Genomic DNA, 11160 nt, shown 5'->3' on the forward strand with positions numbered 1-11160 from the left:
GGGCCCCAGAGCCAAACCTAAATCTGTTTACCCTGGCTTGCCTGTTCCTTCCCATGGAAACCACAGTAAAGTCTCCTGTCCATTTTTTTCTTCCTGACTCCCTCTGCCTGCTCATGGAACCTGGTGCTTCCCTTGTGGTGTGGTGAGGCCCTTCCTCTTGGGAGCTGTAACAAGCTGTCTTTTCAATGGCCATTGCTTCCAATCTATTGGCCTTACCATACCTACATCATAATAAACCTATATTTAAAAATAAGGAGGCGGCGCCTGGGTGGCTCAGTGGGTTAAGCCTCTGCCTTCGGCTCAGGTCATGATCTCAGGGTCCTGGGATCGAGCCCCGCATCGGGCTCTCTGCTCAGCAGAGAGCCTGCTTCCTCTCTCGCTCTCTGCCTACTTGTGATCTCTCTCTCTCTCTGTCAAATAAATGAATAAAATCTTAAAAAAAAAAAAAAATAAGGACAATATCATCTATCTCATAGGAGTGTCATGAAATTTAAAGATTAAATATGGGAAAACAGTCTCTCTCACACAGCACCAGGCAAATGGCAGGAGGCTTTCAAAATGTTATTTTCTTTTCCCTCTCCCTATCCATATTCTTTCCCCTATGCCTTCCTACTCCCTTATCTCTCTCCCTCCCAGGATTGGCTACATAGTTTGTGGGACGCAGGGCAAAATAAAAATGTGGGGTCTTTTGTTCCAAAAGTATTAAGAATTTTAATATGGTGACCACAGAGCATTAAATCCAGTGTGGGGGCCCTTTTCAACACAGGACTCTGTGACTGCCTAAGTCAGGTGCCCATGAAGCTGGCCCCGTGTCTTCTGCCTTTCCAACCTTCCATCCAGTTCCCTTTTGCTCCTCAAATCTCTCTAGCCTGATTTTCCAATCCCAAAGCCCCAATATTGACCCCTCACTTTTTTTGTTCTCTACTAACAGATCAAATTTTTTAGATACCATAAAGTTTTAATGATTCTACTTCACTGTGAAGGGGAGAAAGGAGGCCAGTATAAATTAATGAAAGTCTGAGAAATAAGACATTACTAAAGAAATGCTGTTTTATTGCCCTCCAATTTATATAGTGACAGAGGTGACGTGGAGAGGAAGGAAGAGTGGAAGAAGTTGAAGCTTTTTGGATTTGATGTGACAAATAGAAAAGAATTCACTTATAACCTGTGATAAGCATATTCCCATTTTGCAAGTGATGCTACTAAAAACTGTCTCTTTTAAGTAGGTTAATATTTCTCTTGCTGACAATTATTTTGCTTGCAGAGAACTTTTTGATGCTACAGATGCTGGTAAATTTCTTCTGCAGTGATCCTATATAACAAAATGATTTCCCTGACCTTGCAGGCAATCTATAGCATAGATCGGGTTATAGACAGTTCTTATCAAAGGGAAATCCAGTCCAGCAAATTCTCTCTGCTCCCTTCCTCTAGGATGGTCACATCTTCAGAGCAACCTTCAAAGAGGCAGAGCTCATCCTGGGCCACACTACAACACTCCTTGACTTAATCTTCACTGGCTGCTGCCACGTTTCAGACCTAACTACTGTCCTATCATAACTGGATCCAGACCTATTTTGGGGTGGCATCCCCCAACAGTGCACACACCCCACATCTCCAAGCGTTACCCATCTGGGCCTGTACTGCCCTCCCCCCAACCTGCACAGTCTGCCAAAATCCTAACTCATGTTTCAAGGTTCAGCTCAAAGGTCCTCTCCTCTGGGAAGCTGCCTCTGACATTTCCAGGCAGAATCTGTGTGTCCGTCTGCCCCCATGGCACGTCTATTAGAGCATTTGTGCTCCTGACTCACAGTCATCTATACACCTCTTTCAGGCGAGACAGGGGGTGCCTTTGGGTCCTGCGTCTGGCCCATCTCTGAGGAGGCCAAGCAGCCCAGCAGCCAAGCAACAGAGGAGGTCCCCGCTCCAAGGCCAACCAGCAGCAGGCAGATGGGAACACCAGCTTCATAGCAGTGTGAGGTTTCAATCAGAGGATAAGCCAAAAGTGCCTAGCACAAAGCCTACAAAAAGCAAGCTCAAAAAGTATTAACAGTTCTCCCTGAACACTGATATATAAATATGAGGTCACAGAATGGCCACACATCCCAGTTTGGCTGGAAAGTCCTGATTTATGCCTGTGGTCCTGGAGTTATTATTAATAATGCCCTCTCCCTTTCTCAAAAGTGTTTCAGGTTGGATGACAATTTATACGGCCACCTTTGACAGTTAGGACCAGGTCTACTTTAGTTACCAGTGTGTCCCTGCCACATAAGCAGTGCTTAGTACTTGTTAAGTACTTAATAAAAATGTATCAAATGAATCTGTCTCCCATGCCTAGCAAGTGCCTGGCACCTGGTAGGAGCTTTATAACTGCTAGACATGGCTGATTTATCTGCATTTCTAAGCATCTTTTGACCCAGAGAACACATGAAGCAAGGCTCAGTGAGTGAGTGCATGAATAAATGAATGAATGAACGAACGAACACACCCCCTCCCTTCTCCTCTATTGCCAGTAGGACATCTGGGGGAAGGAATTACATCTTACAGATGTAGGAAGAAGACTGGGTCAGATGGAAGAGGTGAGGATGATGGTCTTCCAGCGAGACAGTGGCGAGGAGGTGTCTCTTCCTGGCGTTGCATCAGGTCCCTGTTACCATTTCCCAACTAGAAACTAGGGATTGATATCCCCCATACATGCAGCAGGAAACCACAACCAGTGCGTCCAGTGGGCTCTTGAGGGTGCCGAGACACTTGCCTCCACCAAACATTGCAAATAAATTACAGATGCTCAGGGTTCCAGCAGGTACTGCCTACCAGCAGCTGACATGGCCACAGGGGAGAAGTCACCTAAATCCAGGTGCCAGAAGTAGAAGGAAGAGAACGGGAATTACTTCTGCCTTTCTAGGCTTGGAAAGGAAATTTCACACGTTGGTAGCCAAAAATATTTGGATACAGACCATGCACCAGACATGATGATAAGAACTTCAAGAACATTAACTCAGCCATCAGAACAGCCCTATGAAGTAGTTACTCCCATTTTACCCATGGGAAGTGAGTCAGGGTGGGGAAATGACTTGCCAGAGGTCACACAGCCAGTAAGAGAGTGTCCAGAGCTCAAATCGCCTGGAAGGCAGGGGTAGAAACTGAACAGGAGTCCTCTCCACAACCCCCCCAACCCAATTTAAGAAAGCCCAGTTCTTGTTCCTCCTGGTCTGGCTGTGTGACCTTGGGCCTGGCTCAACCTCTCTGAGCCTCACTTCCCTTTTCCAAGGCTAATGTTCTAGAAGGTTAGGATATACTCCATTTCCAGAATATCTGCTCTTCCTGAGACCACAGGCTCCAGGGTGATCAGAGCCTGGGTGAGTCCAAGCATCCAAGAACATACTGATCCACCATGGAGGCTGGGGTGGGGGGATACCTCCTCCACCCATTTTCGGAAGGAGCCCCTGCAGCTGGGCTAAAAAATTAAGAGGCATATCTGAGAACCCAACTGAGTGTGGGGTTTCAGAGCTCTTGTATCACCAGCTGGGGTACTGCCGGACGGATGGCAGCTTCTGTTTGGAGAAGGGCTGCGGGAAGGGTGAGGGAAGCCAGAAAAATGCGAGAAGAGAGCTGCAGAGAGCACCTGGTGAAGGGTCCTCCTGCACTTTGGCTCTTAGAAGCTAGGACAGAAACCGCCTTTGGCGGGGGTAGAAGCCCCCAGCCCAGGGTCAACGTCCATAGCTCTGGTCATTTTCCCACCCTTCAGGAATCTGGGTCTGGAGAAAGGGGGGGGCCCCTATACCGGGGGACGCCAGGCGGAGAAGTCAGAGCCAGCTGAGAAGGAGGAAATGTGGGGAGGTTGCAGTGCTCTAGACGCCCCCAGCTTCAGGGCTGTTCTGAGCCCGGAAAGTTTGCGCGCGGCAGGCGCGCGGTGCGCCCCCTCCCAGCGCCCGCAGGCGCCGGGTCCGCAGGCGCCCACCCTGGCCCGCCCCGCCCGCCGCTTGGTGCCCGCTCAAGGTCACTGCTGACAAGGCGCCTGCCTCCGCGAAGCTAGGGGACCCAGAACGCGCTCCGGCTTAAGCTCAGACTCTGGCCCGCCGGGGGTTCCTGGGGTCGAGCGCGTTTGGAAAGGAAGCAGGCTGGAAGGGAGATAGAGACCGAAGGAGAGGGGAGGAGGCCCAGAGCCCGGGCCCGGCCGCCCCTGCCTCACCTGCGCCGGCTCCGCGAGCAAGATGCTGCCGCTGCCGCTGCCGCTGCCGCCGCCTCTGGTGCGCGCCCGGCCCGGCCCGGCCCGGCCCCGCTGCGGCTGCGGCTTCTCTGCCGCGGCTGCCCCGCGCTTGCCTCGCCCCGCGGCCCCGCCACCGCCCGCCTGCCTCCCTCCCTCCGCCGCCGCCTCTGCCACCGCTGCACTGCGCTCTGCCCGCCTCCCTCCCTTCCTCCCTCCCTCCCCTCCCCGCTCCCTCCTCCCCCGCGCGCTCCCCCTCGGCCCTCCCCAAACTCCGCACGGAAAGCGCCCCGCGGGACCCAGAGCGCGCCGTCCCGCCCGCGCCCTCCTGCACGCGCACGTGCGGGTCGGCCTCGGAAGGGGGAGGGGTCTGCAACCTCTCCGTGGGTGCTGTCTCCAGGTACCTCTAGTGCCAGCAGCCCCTTATACTGCCCCATCCCCACTGTTAGCTTGTCCCTTGGAGGGACCCCTCCCATCCTTCTCCCCCCAGGGGTCAGGATGTCCCAAGCCTCCCCTGCACAACTGAAACCTGTGGTTGGGGTCACACAATTTCGGGTGAATTGAGGTGTGGAGCCGGCATCTGGATAGACCTAGCTTTAGGGGAGAGGGCTGGCTGGACCAATCCTAGGGAGTTTAGGTGGAGGGCACTCACACCCTGAGAAAGGACTTGGGTAGGGCAAGGGCACCTGTTGGGCCCAAGCCTCTGGCCTCTCAGGCCTAAGGCCTGGAGGAGACCAGGAAGAGGCCCTGCCTGAGGAAAAAGGTGAAAACCCCAGACACACACTGAAAGCACCTCCTCAAAGCAGGCTTCCCCTCCTTGGCTCAGGCCCCAGGTCGCTGAAAAGCCTAGCTCTACTAGGAAGCTTGGCCACCTGACTCCAGCGCCTTGGTCTGCTCCATGCCATCAATTAATCATGCCCGCTTGCTTATTTATTTATTGGCTTTATAAAAAGCCAAATGCACTGCTCACAGGAAGATAGAAGATGGGCTCCCATGGGGGTGGGGGGCAGGGAGGGCCTGACCAGGAGGACTCCCCCTCCCCAGGCCTCTGCTTGGTGAATAAGAAGGTAGGGTTGGTGAGACCCTGGGCTCTGGATGTCTGCAGCACCTGCTTTCAGGGAATGCCTGGGATATTGTCACCATTCACGGAGCCAAAATTCACCATGGGCTGTGCTCTGCAACCCTAGGATGGGGCAAAGGATATTCAGGCTTGGCAGTTTAGGAAGAGAGAAGGCCTTGGAGGCCAGTGACCAGAAAGAAATCTGACAGGTGTGAGAGGAGGTACTCCAGGCTCTTGGCTCAGAGCACTCCATTCTCACTGCTCTCACTTGGCTTGGCAGGCAGCATCTGTATCTCCTGCCACAGCCCTGCCCTATTTCTAGAGTGCCCAGAGAGTATGTCCCCATGGATACCCCCTCACCCAACCATGTCTCCTCCCACGTTCCCAGTCCCAGTTAATGACACTGCCATGCCTCCAGATGGTCAACTTTACAGGTCCCCTCACCAAAACCTCACTGATGGGTCCTCTGCAGTCTCCCTGGAATCTGCTCACTGACCTCTGTTGAAGGGCCCTCCTTCAAGCCCCCAGCACCTCTCTTCTGGATTCTCACAGCTGGCATCCTACCTCCATCCTGCTACTGCACTAATCTTCATGGAACCAGATGTAGATCATGTCTGCTCCTTCTCTAAAACATTTCATGGCTCCCCAATATCCTCAGAAGTCCCATAGCCTCAGGCTGCCATTTAAGGCCTTTCATGCTCTGTCCCCAAGTACCCTTTCCACTACTTTACCACCTTAGTTCACAGTGTCCCTCCCTGACACATGCTTAACTCTAAACCATGTCTATGTCTCTTTTCTGTTCCTTCCATGAAAATGCCTTTTGTCTCTCTCTGTCAGCCTCTGCCCAGTCATGGTGTCAAAGCTTGGCATTAGTTATGATCTCTTTTATGAAACTTCAGAAACCAGCAGGTAAGTTGAAAAGTCAAAAGGAAAGGGTGTGAAAAGTCACAAAACGTGAGGCAACTCAGTGCAAAAGTGAGTGACACCACAAAAGTCCAAGTGACAAAACTCACCAGCTGTGTGACCTTGGGCATGCCCTCAACCTCTCTGAGCCTGTTGGTTCATCTGCTAAAAGCAATGAATTCCACAGCCTCCTCCAGTATAAGCACTCAACAAATGGTAGCTACAGTTATTCTTGAGCACTTATTGTGTGCTAAACCTCCGGGATTTACAAGGGTGATTTGGTAGGGATTGGAAGTATGGCAAGGATTGTAAACACAAATGCCTATAAGCACCAGGCAATACTGAGTGAAGTGCACTGGTTCTGACAGTAGGGCTCTCCCTCCTGGGATTCACCCATAAGGAAAAGCAATAGTGTATATGAAATGGCAAAGAGCTAACAATGGCTCTGTTGGGGGAGGGGGATAATAAGGAGAGGTGGGGACTGTGGCATCTGCCTATGTACATGGACATAGCCACTACTCAGCTCCATTTGACTCTGACCAAGCAAAGTTATGAGCCCAGACTGCCAGTTTTCTATTTTTTCAAGAGAAGCTGGACATTTGGATTTTTAGGTGAAAAATCTTGATCTTTAAATGTCAGCAACTAATTTAAAAAAAATTTAAAGCTCTGAAAGGACTGAACACAATATAGTTGTGATAGGTTTTTGGCCAGAGGGCTAGCAGTTTATGACCTCTGGGTTAACAGGAAATAGATCAATGTTATCTATTTACACACAGACACACACTCCCTGCTCTCTGCTCTCTGGCAGAATGTGGTCATGTCCGCCTCAGAGGTACAAAGGGCCACAGAAGTGGAGTGGAGGGAGCACCTCACTGTGGTGAACATGATGGGGGGGGGGGTTCAAGTGAAGCACCCGGGATTAGAAGCAGAAGGGAGGGCCTGGGTCTGCCCCTACAGCACGGAGGAGCTCACATAGACTGTCTATCATCCCTGAGCCGCAGTCTCCTCGGGAGAGGACAGGATGGGGAACTACTCAGATGTGGTAAAGGTTATGTGAGGTGATGAGCATGTGAGAAGTGAGGACATGGGAGGTTCCACTGACAACACAGAGGAGCATCTGCTAGTAAGAGAGTTTCAACAATCTGGACACCCAGGAGAAGTCCCACTCCACTAAAAATAGGGCCCTGACAGACTCTTAGAACTTGAAGACTTCTTGAGAGATGAAACTGGCAGCAAAAAGAGAAATGGCTGCTTCCCTCTGCCGGACGCAAGTAAGAAGAGCTGGGGAGGTGACTGGCACCTGGCAAGCCAGTGAGCATGTCATCTCTGAGTCCCAAATAAGAACAGAAAGAAGTACGGGGCCTTTTTGGTTTCTTAGGGAGGCAGGGGCCAGAAATGGCCAAGAGCAAAGCTGGGAATGGCCGTGAGATCCCAGGGCCACGTGAAAGTCCCTCAAAAGGGTTTAATGGGATGGGATTAAAGCTGACTTTATTTTCCAATTCTCCACAGGGTCTGTGTCTTACTATTTTATTCACAAAGTTATTAAATGCATAATGATAATCCTACTAAGCAAAAAGAAGACAACTAAGTAAATCGATGAGGGAGACATTCAGTAGATGGAAGCCACCTTTACAATAACATTCTTGGAGCTAGATTTTTACCTCATGTACCTGGAGAACTTGTTACTGGAATCTGTAAAGAGATTCCTAGGGCTGACTCAGGTGTCCAGAGTCAGAATCTCCAAGGGGAGGAGGCTGGAAATATGTATTTAACGTCCCACCCCATTTTGTGATCCAGAAATTTGGGCTGATACTGAACTAAGGAAACATTTACTGAGCAGAAGAAAGAAAGAACTCACAGCAGGTCTCTCCCATTAAAGGACTCCAAATGTAGCGAGGAAAACCCAACTCCTTAAATATAAGACATAAAGACACACTTGGAGCACAAAGTGCCCCCAGTGAAGATCTAACAGGGATTTCCTCTGGGGGATGTGGGGCAGAGAGGAAGACATTCTACCCTATATATTTCAGGCTCTGAGAATCTTTTACAATAGTAATGCTCCCATATCTTACTTGAGCTGTTTTAAAACTTAAATAAAAAGGGAAAACCACCAAGTGCCAAGGCAGCCTGGGGAGGGACAATGAATTCTCCAGGAAGTAAGTAAGCAAGAATTCAGAGGTGGGATTTGAGCTGGTGTCTGAAACAAGAGTTAAAAAAAAAAAAAAAAGGCAGAAACAATAACCAAACTCTAGTAAGTATGGGTTCCTATTGTTAGCATTTTGGGTACACCAGTTTCACATTCCCCACGGTTCTATAATGCAGGTGTTTGTTCAAAGATGCTCTTGAAGCTCCACCCTTCCCTCCCCCGGGGAAGGTACACCCAGCCCCTCTCTCTGTGGGTGTCATCTTCCCACACCTGCACCCTTCTATGGAGGACACCATCCTAGGCAGATGGGAACCACTAGGTGGCAACAACCCGTATGGTGCAATTCACTCTTCAGGGCTCCCCCCGCCCCAATCAGGCTGAGGGTGGACTTCTCCTGAGCTCCTTCACCTCTTTCTCCTGCCTCCCTCCTTCCCCTACAGGTTTCCCTGAGAACATTCCCTTAATAAATTCCACATTCACCAATGCCCATCTCAGACTCTGCTTCTGAGGAAGCAGACCCCAGATCATTTTCTGATCCCCATTTTCCTGTGGAAGAGGGGAAGGCACAGATCAGTTAAGACACTGACCTGGAGAGAGGATAAGCCAGGCAGTCTGACCCTTCTCCATGCCCAGAAGTAATTCTCTAAGAGGATGAGGGAGCAGGAGCAAGGACAACAGAGGCAGGAAGGAAGATGACCATGCAGCCCTAGAAGGTCTTGGGTCCCATCCTGAGGAGTCATCGTTACATGGATTTGGTATGTGTGCACCTACAGGCCCAGCCCCTTGCATGGTGTGCAGGATTCAAAGATGAATGTGTACAAATTCTTTTCCTCAAGAGGGGCTGGCAGGATGGGAAGGGGGTCAGGAAAGGGGACAGGCCAGTACAAACTCAGGTTTGCACCAAACTGAAATGTTCTGGAAAGCAAATCTGGGCAATTTTAGCTGGGTTCTGTAATAAGAGAAGGTAGGTGCAGAACCCCTCTTGGAGACAGAAGGAGGAATGGCAGAAATAAGGGAAATGTGTTGAACTCCCGCTTCTCAATGAAAGTGAATGACCCTTGAGCTGAAAATTAGACCAGCCTGGCAAGGAGAGACAAGATGGATTCCTCTGTGGGACTGTGTTTATCAAGATGAAATTGAACACAGATCAAGAGCCTTGTCTAACGCTGTGGACCTGCAGATGTGGCCCCTCAGATTCAGATGAGGGATCTCCGTCTCACTCGGAAGTCATGGCTTTGAAGGGGAACCCTGGGGGATTAAAAGGTACTATGGGTTTAATACATGCCAGAAGAGGCTGCCAGGAAAACTGATGCAGTTGGTGAGAAGACCTCTCTCCCCCAGAACCGCAGAGAACGCTAGGAGGGAGAAGAGAGTTTTCAGGCTCAAGCAGAGGGAGTTCTGTGGGAGCTGGGAGGGTAGAATAGGGCCACCCAGGGATCAGACTGCAGCCGCTAAGCAGACGAACTTCCCCCTAGAGCTGTGCTGAGCCCCTTTGCTGGGTGGGAAAGTGCACCAAGCATTCCTTGGGGCCTCCTCCAGCCTGGATGAAGGACAGGATCTAAACTAGACCTCAGAGGGTGTTAGGCCCACAAGAAGTGAGAAGAACGTGTGGGGGAGGAGAGCTGCTGAGCCTGGGGGAAGGAGGAGGAAAGGCTTTTCTCCCAGAAATATGTGGTCTTTAAATGTCGTCTTTGGAGAAAATACAGCAACCTTTTGATGGTGAGACTCTGAATGGCATCCCCAAGAGGTGCTGCTAGCGCCCCACTCTATTCCCTTAGCAACCATGTGTGGCTCTGTGCCTGGGATCTTCTGTCTGACTCGGGGAGCTTCAGCCCACATGTGGGGCGAGCCAGGCCTACCAGACATGAACAGCCCCTGTGGGGAACTGGTGGAGGTGGGGGTGGGAGTTTGCCAGTCCCCTCACTGCTCAGGCTGGATAAGTTGGAGCCTGTGAGTCTACACCAGCTCCCAGATGACCCAATGCAAGTCAGCTCCAATGGCCACAGGGGTGAGCTGCTCGATGACATACCTTTGTTGGACTTCTTCCCTTCCCTTCTCTGCTTCACTCCTATCTCTCCTACTGTCTTTTCCTGGAAGCACCTTCCACATCAACTACTTGGGCTTGAGTCCTGGTCTCAGGGTCTGTTTTGGGGGAACCCAAACTTGGAAAGCTTCACAGTTAAATTTATGTGCTACACAGTCAGAGGGTTCAGGTTCAAGGCATGGTTGTGTGGCCTTTATCTGGATAAGGTACTTAATTTCCTTCAAGCCTCCATCTCTTCATGTTTAAAATGAGGTAGGGGTAGTAACTCTACCCACCCTATACATTTATTAAGATCATTCAGTCATTCCACAAACACTCATTGGGCACCTACAATGCACCAGGCACTGAACTAGGCTCTATGGACACAGAAGTGGATAAGACTAAATTTCTGAGCTAGTGAAATTTACATTAATGAGGAATCAGGGTACTAAGTAAATATATACCATCAGGCAGTGATTAAAAAGTCAAGGGAAAAAAGCTAGATAGATGACAATTGAGAATATTTTAAATGTTAGTGAATTAAACAACACAATTCACATAAGTATTGAGTATATCGGATGGCACTCAATAAAGGTTTGCTAATAAAATCTTCACCATCTGGGGCACCTGGGTGGCTCAGTGGGTTAAAGCCTCTGCCTTCGGCTCAGGTCATGATCCCAGGGTCCTGGGATCAAGCCCCGCATTGGGGCTGAGCAGGGAGCCTACTTCCCTCTCTCTCTCTGCCTGCCTCTCTGCCTACTTGTGATATCTCTGTCTGTCAAATAAATAAATAAAATCTTAAAAAAAAAAATCTTCACCATCAT

The 11160-nt window shown here is 50.3% G+C and overlaps 1 protein-coding gene across 2 annotated transcripts in view; it reads right to left on the minus strand.

Moving 5' to 3' along the window:
- ATP2B2 (ATPase plasma membrane Ca2+ transporting 2) overlaps window positions 1-4304 on the minus strand; it is a 363982-nt gene extending 359678 nt beyond the window's left edge. For both annotated transcript variants that reach the window (XM_032841666.1, XM_032841665.1), the window contains exon 1: window positions 4190-4304. The gene's annotated coding sequence lies outside the window, so the exon portion shown is untranslated. The remainder of the gene's footprint in view (window positions 1-4189) is intronic.
- Window positions 4305-11160: the final 6856 nt, after the last annotated feature.

The sequence above is a fragment of the Lontra canadensis genome, unplaced genomic scaffold (genome assembly GCF_010015895.1).
Source record: "Lontra canadensis isolate GAN:19392208 unplaced genomic scaffold, GSC_riverotter_1.0 scaffold124, whole genome shotgun sequence".
NCBI lineage: Eukaryota > Metazoa > Chordata > Mammalia > Carnivora > Mustelidae > Lontra > Lontra canadensis.